We start from the raw sequence: 9,563 nt of genomic DNA on the forward strand, positions 1-9,563 counted from the left end.
TGTTTTTTTTGATTTCTTGGATTATGACATTCTTCACCATCATATCCTTTAACCTTTTATTTATGTTTATAATTTCTTCAGTATGTTCTCCTACTCTCTTATTAACATCCTTAGTCTCTTCCTTCTCTTCATTATGTTGGTCCATGATATTCGTTTGGACAGCTTTGATTAGTTGTTCAATATTCTCCATCTTTTCCTGGTTTTTAATTTGTGCAATGGACTCAGCCATGTCTTCCTGTTTCTTGGTATGGTTGAATTCTTTGTTGCTGTCTGGTCATCTTTTTATCTTTTTCGGCTTATTCAGTTGATTAGCTTCTCTCTCTACTCTAGGGTTTTATTTGGATGCTGTATTTGTGTGTGTGTTAAGTTTTCTCTTTGACACTTTGTTCTTCTTATTCTATGTCTTTGCTCTTGTCTGTGTTCCCTTGAAGGAAAAGGATTAGGGCCAGAGAAAGCAAAAGAGATAAGAAAAGAAAAGGATAATAGCAATAATAATAGTAAAAGTTAGAAGAGGTATTATATAAGACCTAGGAAAATGAACATTTAACTCATGTGAGCAGTGTACAGTAATAGGTATAGAAAAGTGGAGTACCTACAATGAAGTGGGAAATTGAATACAGAAAAGTATATAGAATAAATTAAAAGGCCAGAATGATGATCAGAGAGGGAAAGAGAAAAGAAAGGCCAAAAAGGAGATAAGTTAATAAATGAAAGAATATAGAATAGAAGAGTTAGAAATAAAAACCAGAAAAATTGAGGACTAAGTAAAGAGACATGGAATGTAAGAACAACAACAGAAAGCAGGAGATAGAAAAATGTAGGAAGGAAAAGAGATAGCATTAGTAGACAAAATTGGTATACACAGAAAAGGGGAAATCAAGGAAGAAGAAACAGCAGCAAGAAACAAGCCTAATTAAAATAAAAGGGTGTGGGGGAGGGAGAAAGAGGAGAGAAAGACAAGAAAACAAAAAACAAACCCACAAGTAAGCAGTCAAACAAAAACTATGGAAAAATAGCTTTCCCTCTTTGGTCCCTGTGGAGCATCTCAGGCTGCTGGTGTTCATAATTACCCTACAGCATGCCATCTGCAGGTTTTGAAGCGAATTTTAGTGAGTAAACGAAGTTAAATTTTAACTTTTTAAGGAAAAATAAGAGACCCAAGAGAAGCTAATAGGAGAATAATGTCTATGTTTTCCCTGATCTAAAGTATCAGCTGGATGTTTGATATCCCAATGGGTCATTACTCTAAGAGGAGCCAGGAATCAAACTAGAGAAATGGTATATTCAAGGCAGAAACTTCTTCACTGATCTAAACTTTCTCTTTGGGTCAGTTAGCTCTTCAGAAAGCTATCTAGTCACTTTCCCTTGGGCAGGTTTGACTCTTTGCAGTTGGATAAATTCCTGCTGATTAGGAGTCTGTCCCTGCCCCCTTTGTACTCTTACTGCTTCAGGGCAGCAGGATGCAATAGCCTGTGTGTGCATTCCCTTTTGAAGTTCCAGTGGGACCCTGGTGTCTTAACTCACTGCAGAAAAAAAATGACTCTCAATCCTCTTCCAGACCACCCCCTCCTCCCAGTGTATTCTAAATAGGCTCATGGAAGCTTATTAATAACTTCCTACCGCCTGGTTCCCTTTGTGGAGTTGAAATTCTGAAAATTTTCAGTACAAGATTAGTCAATTGCCTTACTCCACCCTCTCCCAGGCCAAGTTTCTTTATCCCAGGGTGGTCAGGTAAATTGGGTTGCCTCAGCAGATTCGCCTCATCCGTCTTCCTGGTGCCACCTTGAGCCAGTTGGTATACTCCTCAAAGCTCAAAAGGGGTCCAAGCAACCAAACCCACAGAAAGGAAACCCCTCTCCACCCTTCTCTAGAACCATCCCACTGTTTGAGAACACTCCCTCTGAGGGGCCAATGGGAGACTGGGCTTTGGGCCTGCAGCGGCTTTGCCTTGAGGGTGGGGTTTAGCTGTCCTGCAGTTTTCAGCCTTAGGGGCAAAAAACTCTTGTGGTTTTACCTTGCGCAATTTATTTCTTTGTCCAGCTCTCTCTAGATCGATGCCTTGAAGCCTCCTGCTCCATGGGTTCCCAAAACAGCTCACTCGGGCATGATCTTGCCCCCACTCTGCCGTTTTTTGTGAGAGCTGTTGAGTGCACACTTAAACTGATGCCATCTTGCCGCTTCCTGCCCTGAGTCAGTCTTGATCATCCAATTTGATTTTAAGGCTTGAAAGTAATCTGTGGATTTATGATTTGTACTCTGGGCCTGCTGGAATGCCAACTCCATCCTTTCCAAGCCCTGGGGTAGCAGCCCCACCCTCTTTGAACATCAAGTGTTTAAACACCAACTTGGACCTTCCCTCTCCAAACTCTGGGGCAGCTGCCCCTCTCTCTCTCTTTGCTTAAGAAGGTACCTTCAGCCTAGACTTTTGCCTCTGTCCTTAAAGACCTTCTTCTTTCATTTTATCCCACCTTTGTCCCTTTTGGTCTAGGCTAACAGTTTTTCTGCTGATATAAACTCCTCAACAAACCTTGTTCTTCTGTGAAATTCATCGGATTGAAAGCCATTGGACAAAAGGATTTTCCACAGATCATTTCTAGATAATTGCATCTCCATTTCTGCCCTATTCTGGGTTGATTGATTGGATCCATGAGTCTTTTTAGCAAGTGGTTATTCAACCACACTCTCGGACCTGTTTCCCTGGCAAGCTATCTCCCTAGCCTGAGAATTACCCAAATCACCAAGTGCTGGGTTTTTTTTTGCTTAATAGTTCAGTCTTCAATTTTTATCTTCCCTCTTGCACTTTCCATAAACAACAAGGAGAACTTAGACTGTACCTTCCACATCTTGCTTTAAAATATCCTCAGCTAAATATCAAGGTCATTGCTTATAAGTTCTGTCTTTCATCTGACATCAGAACATGATACCAAGTTCTCATCCACTTTATAACAATGATCACCTTTCCTCCAGTTTCCAAAAATACATTCATCATTTCCTTCTAAAGCCTCACCAGAATTGCTTTTAACTGGAATCTACATTTATACCAATAATTTCTTTCTGTAAATCTAGGATTTTTATATCAAGGATCTCAAAATTCTGCCAGCCTTGACCCACTACCCAATTCCAAAGCCACATACATATTTTTAAATATTTGTTAGAGTAGCACCCCTCTCTTACTGTCTTAATTTTCCTGGGCTGCTCTAACAAATACCACATACTGATTGGCTTAAACAACAGGAATTTATTGTCTTTTTTGGAAGACAGAAGTGAAAAATCAAGGTGTTGGCAGGATCATGCTTTCTCTGAGATCTGTAGCATTTTGTTGGTGGCTTGCTGGTAAATTCTTTTCTCATTCTCTGACTATCACATACCTCTGATGCTCCCCATTTGTCTTCTACCGACTGTACCAAAATTTCTCCTGCTTAAAAGGCCTCCATTCAGGTTGGATTAAGGTCCACAATGATTTAATTTGTTCTCATCTTCACTAACAATATCTTCAAAGAATCCTATTTCCAAATGATTTCACATTTGCAGGACCAGGGATTAGAACTTGCATGTGTTCTTGTGGGGGGCATGATTCAACCCAAAACACTCTTCCTTCAGGGAATTTCAAGTAGAAATTCCTGTCTAGAAAGTTACCAAAGTGAAGCAAATCAGTAAGCCAAGGCAGCTGAGGAATGATAGTAAGAACAGAATAGTCAGGACTTCTGGGTACTTATTCTGCATCTGTCATTAGTTAGTTGTATTGACTTGAGCAAGTTACTTATATTTTCAGGATGCAGTTTTATTGTTTATAAAATAGGAGAAAATGATCTAAAGGATCCTTTATCACTCTGACATTATATGAATTCCTCTAAGTTCTTGTCAGTGGTTTCCTCAATAAGTGCCAGAGGTTACAGTGAAAGGTATGATGATCACAGAAGGCTTCTGAGAGTAGGTGGGAAGTGAGTAGGATATAGAAATTTTTGGTGAACATTAAGGAAACCAGTTTGGCTATAACTGAGTTTTTGTTTGGGTATATAAGTAATAATTTGAGCAGGGATTTAAAGTGATCTGAGGAATTAAGACTTGCCTTCTGGGCCCAGCTAAAGACCCGTCCACATCTTGAGTCCTTTCAGATTTATTTGACTGGGTTGAGGTTAGAGCTAATCCCTGAGAGGTCAAGCTGTCATTTTCAGGCAAAGCAAGCAATGATTATGAGCATTTTACTTCAGCATGTACTACATAGTGGACAAGTCCACCACCACCACCACCACCACAACTACCATTTATTGAATACTGGCCTAAACCAGTCATAAGTCCAAAAAATTTATATACAGTTCGTCATCTAGTTTTCATAATAACCAGTGAGGCAGGATCTACTGTAATACCCATTTACAAAGGCAAAACCATGGCTCATAAATGATTATTATCTAAATTCACACAACTGGTAAGTAATGGAGTCAGGATTTGCACCGCCAATACTGGGCTTTTATTTTATCTCCAATACTGGACTTTTATTTTGACCCTTTTAAGGCTGGACCTGTACAGCTACCCCACTGGTAAGCGACACTGTACAGAACACATTGAAGTCTTTGGGTAGTTTAATGGTAAGTGAATTAATCAAAAATAATTAAACATCCCAGGCATTTTAAACACAAAATAACTAGGACATGGTTAGATCTCCACGTGAATTCCTCCTGATGAAACAATTTTTCTGCTATGACGGAAATAAAATAAAATTTCTCAGTAATCCAAAGCATAGACAGCAGTTCATTTTACATTTACATGGCCTTTTTTAAAAACTGTATTTTAATTTTTAAGCATCATTTTAATATATATGTAACTGATAATTATTTTGCAAAGGAGACAGAAGAGAATTTTCATGGCAATATACACAAATTTTATGCAACAGCCACAAGGCTTAAATCGTCTGTGTGCCAAGGACACTGTAGCCTGACAATGGGAAGATTGTCTATAGCTCGTGCCTCCTACTTTAGGGTCAGTGGTTTGAATCTAGCCAAAGTTGATTGTGGTTGAAGGTCATCTTCATTTGATGACTCCATGGTGGCCTCAGTAAATGAGATAGTGGCCTTATCCAATTTCCTCCTGGGCAACCACCCAGGACTAATTCTGTACTCTTACTGAAAATGGGAGGATCGCCCTGCCATAGACACTTATCATTGTGTTCCCTTAAGGTCTAGGCCATGGCTAATTCTGATTACTATTATTATTATTAGACATTCACTTAGAGGTATGTGGCATAATGCCAATTTGGAGAGTCCAAGCAGATTAGCTTCAGTTGCTGTTGGGCAAGAATAACTGAGGGTGAGCACAGGGGAGGAGCATGAAATTCATTTTCCTTGTTCTCATAAGCACATCCAAGTCCATCTCTGTTCCAGTCTACCAAAAAACAGGAACAAGTAAGCTTAAGGTGTCATGTGAATTCCAACAGCTCCTGCTTTCTATGGCTCCTCTTACGACTCATAATCACTCATGACTTCAGATTGTTTTGTATTCTTATTTTGAAAGCTCAGGTGGGAAATAACAGTCAGGGCACTAAAATCTTCCATTTGTTCATTGATACATGAACATTGGCTGATGTAAGCCCTTAGACCCCCAATCTGAATGGCTGTGGTTTACTCCAAGGAGTCCTTTACTGAGGCCCTCCAGTCTAGAGGCTTCCTCCAACAGCCACGTACCACCTGCATCCCCACCACTAGCATACAGAAAGCAACAAGAGGTGAATAGTTGCCCTGACTGCTTTCTTAATTATACCTCACCATTCTGTGGGGTATGTGTGTGTTTAAAGAGAGACAGAACATTAATTAATTAGCTAATTAACTTATTATTTAAATATATAATTCTCCAGACACTCTCCCATAATAGCTCTGTTTCCATGCCATGTAGGTATTTGCTTTTCGTCATTATGACTGAGCTTCTTCCTGTGATTCTGCCTTTCTGTCTGAGAAATAAATCTCTGGCTCACATGGATAGTGAGTGCCTATGTTCCACTGGTATCCAAACACCTTTCCTGCTCAGGCATCTCTCTCACAGGTGACTCTTCAATATGAGTCAGCTTGACTTTGCAGGAGGGACCTGGGCATAGCCTAGGAGCCTGGGGGCAAAAGATGAAGTACTCCATCACAGGCATGGAAGAGTAAATGACGCTTAAGTGCTTAACTAATATTTGTTCAATGAAATCAATAAATTAATGACCCTACAGTGCCTCTATGAGAAGTTGCCTCTGCTCCTTCCCACTTGGGCTCACTGGGCCCTGAGGGAATGCCAGGCCACTGGGAACTCTGGCCTCATCTGCTTACTGATGGAGATAAAGGCTTCTGATTCAGCCACCTGGTCCTGGACTAGACAGCCACCTGCCAACCAATTACTCTGGTGATTCAAGCAGGAGCTCTTAGCTGCTTGAATAGTTTGTGTGATGTTCTACCTCTGCACCTGGCTGCAAGAAATACTTCATTGTTTCATTTTTCTAAATCAAATTAGTTCTGACTTTGTGCCCACACTAGTCAGGGTTGGGAGAAGTTCACGCTTGATAATGTTTTTGGAGACAGGTGGCTTATGTGAGTGTCCAGAAATTAAGGAAATATTCCCTAGTCTTTGGGCTTCCTCTGTTATCTCTGGCATATGCATTGCTTGAGTCCACATGCTCCTTTCCCAACATGAAGATCTGTCTCTACTCAAGCTTGGATGCAGGGGTCTTGATGTACACTGGATCCTTAACATCTGGGGTTTGATGTCAGTAGACACACCAGGCAGGCCCAGGGGGTTGTGGGGCATTGGCCAAAATCCTGTGTCCTTTCCAGTCTTTATGAATCTCTTCCTTCTATGGCACCATCCATTCTGTCCTTATTTCTCCAAGCATTTCTCTCTATGCCTTCCCTTTGGGGAAGAGATGACATAGGTAGGGTGACCATATTAACCAAATCAGGACACTTGTAAGAGTAAAAAGGGACCTTAATAATAAATACGGGAAACGGACTTTGGCCCAGTGGTTAGGGCGTCCATCTACCACATGGGAGGTCCCCGGTTCAAGCCCCGGGCCTCCTTGACCCGTGTGGAGCTGGCCCATGCCCAGTGCTGATGCGCGCAAGGAGTGCCGTGCCACACAGGGGTGTCCCCCGCGTAGGGGAGCCCCACGCGCAAGGAGTGCACCCATAAGGAGAGCCGCCCAGCGCGAAGGAGGGAGCAGCCTGCCGAGGAATGGCGCCGCCCACACTTCCCGTGCCGCTGACGACAACAGAAGTGGACAAAGAAACAAGACGCAGCAAAAAGACACAGAAAACAGACAACCGGGGGAGGGGAGGGGAATTAAATAAATTAAAAAAAAATAAATAAATAAATACACCAGGAAAATAGGCTTAAACCAGGACTTCTGGTTACCCTGTACAAAGTCTCACTAAATAGTCTTTAGAAACACAATGATGATTCCTTTTTTCCTGGAAGTGACAATAGGGAAAGAAGATGCTGCTATTAGTTTGTCTTTTCCATTAAATAATCCCATCAATTCTGTATCTATTAGACCAAAACACAATCCAGTCTCTTGGGAAGGTTGGTCTCCCTGGCCCTGCATGTGTGAGTAGAAACAAGAATGTTAACTCTCCCCTGACCACCAAGATTTTGTACAATCTACCTTAAAGGGTAATGGGGTAAAAGTGTCTCAAAGCAGATAACCCAGAAGCTAGTGTGTATAATGCTAAAACTTCAATGTATCATGCCAAATGTCTGCAATTACCCTTCGCTTTAGGCTGTGAATGGAGAATTAGGGATGGCTGCATTCTGCAGTGAAGCTGCTGCTTAAAGAGAAGTCTAGCTACAGCTCGGCAGAGATGCTCTCAGATTCCGAGCTTCCAGAGGCAGGAAATGCAGCAGGCCTCCCCTTCCAGAAGCCATTAAGGGAGAGCTGCTTTCACTCTAACAGCAAAAAGCCTCCATCTGTCTCCAAGGTGAACCCAGGAAGGTGGCAGAAGTGTAGCTATTATTATAGCAATTTGTTTCCTACAAACAGCAGCCCCCGGGTGGAGACATGTGAGTAGTTAAGTTGCTTTTTTTTCTGCTAGATTATTTCCCCCCCCCTGGTCCCCACGGTGCCACCTCAGAGAGGGCAGAGTGGCCTTTTCCTATCCTCCTGTCAGGCAGAATATAGTACAACGTCTATTTGTTGCTTCAGAAGTCTAGTTTCTCCCCAGTGGACAATTAGACATTTTGAGAGCAGAAAATGTCAATCCTCAATCAAAAGACACACAGAAACCCAATTATCCTACAAAGAGAATGGAAGGAAAAATCAGCACTCCGGCCCCCTCTTCCACTGGTTTACAGTGGAATGATTTCTGATTCATTCTGTTGACACTTTTGAGGTGAAGCGTTGGTTCTATTGCTTTAATGAATCTAGGTTTATCTGTTTGGACTCCGAAAATATGGCTGCACTTTTGTTTACAGGCTGAAAAAAGTCACGTGTGTTCTCATAATATCTGAGAAATGAAAAAATATATTTTGTTTTTGCTTTTAATATTCAGGTCTCCAGATAACATATTTTCTTTTTATTAGAGGCCTGCTTTTTTTTCTCATTTCTGAGGGAAAAATGTAAGGCACATTAAGAGGAGAAATTTTACTCCTTTATAATTAAATATATTCAAGAGGAATTTTCCATATTTCAAGAAAAGAATGTTAAATATGTGATGGGGGCTGGGCTTTATTTCCCTAGCCTGTGACAAGGAGTATATGAGAAATATCGATTAGCTCCTGAGAGATGCCGGAGCAACTTAATTAAAGTTGTTTAAGTACTTTGGAATCCTTTGATGGAAGGGAGCATATAAACATGTAATGTGCTTTAATTTAATTTTGCTCAGAAACCTGGTGGAAGCTTTTTCACACCGCTTCCTATTTCAAAACAATATGCTTATAAAGATATCTTTTCAATATCCATGTATATTTGGTTGTGATAAATATAGTCTCTGACCTTTAACAGATGTAAAAGTGAAAACACAGAGAAATTGGACATGCTGTGATGGCTATCGCCTATTTTACAGAGCCTCTCAGCATATTGATTGGCTCTGGAAGACACTACTGAGAGCTAGTATACGACTCTTAATAAATGCACTCTATTGGAAGAGGTATGTGAAGGCTTCTAAAACCCCATACAAGATAAGACACATGAAACAAAGACTGAAAGAGTCAATAAACCCAACCTTGTGAGAAGAGGGCGCAGGAAACTGCATGTCTTTCGTCAGGAATAGCCAATTTCCCCGCCTTGGTTCTCTGCACAGTGTAAAGCACATAGACCCCCGATACAAGTCTCTGAAGGGGTACAGCTAGCTGATGCCTCCAGGAGCAAGATGGTCTTCTGTCAACAAATTTAGTATGAAATTCAGCTGGAAAGGCCTTGGCTTCTCTCCATCATCCTGTCAAGGAATTGACTGATTCACTTTTCCCTCCGAGTTTTCTTTCTGGCATGTGTCTACTTAGGAAAGTTGTTGTTGAAGTGCTGTCTCTTCACATTTCCATACTCATTAAAGTCTTCCTCTCCTGCAAGTCAGGCCTTGGCTAGGACTGCTTGATTGGGCTGTACT

The sequence above is a fragment of the Dasypus novemcinctus genome, chromosome 29, assembly GCF_030445035.2.
Source record: "Dasypus novemcinctus isolate mDasNov1 chromosome 29, mDasNov1.1.hap2, whole genome shotgun sequence".
Taxonomy (NCBI): Eukaryota; Metazoa; Chordata; class Mammalia; order Cingulata; family Dasypodidae; genus Dasypus; species Dasypus novemcinctus.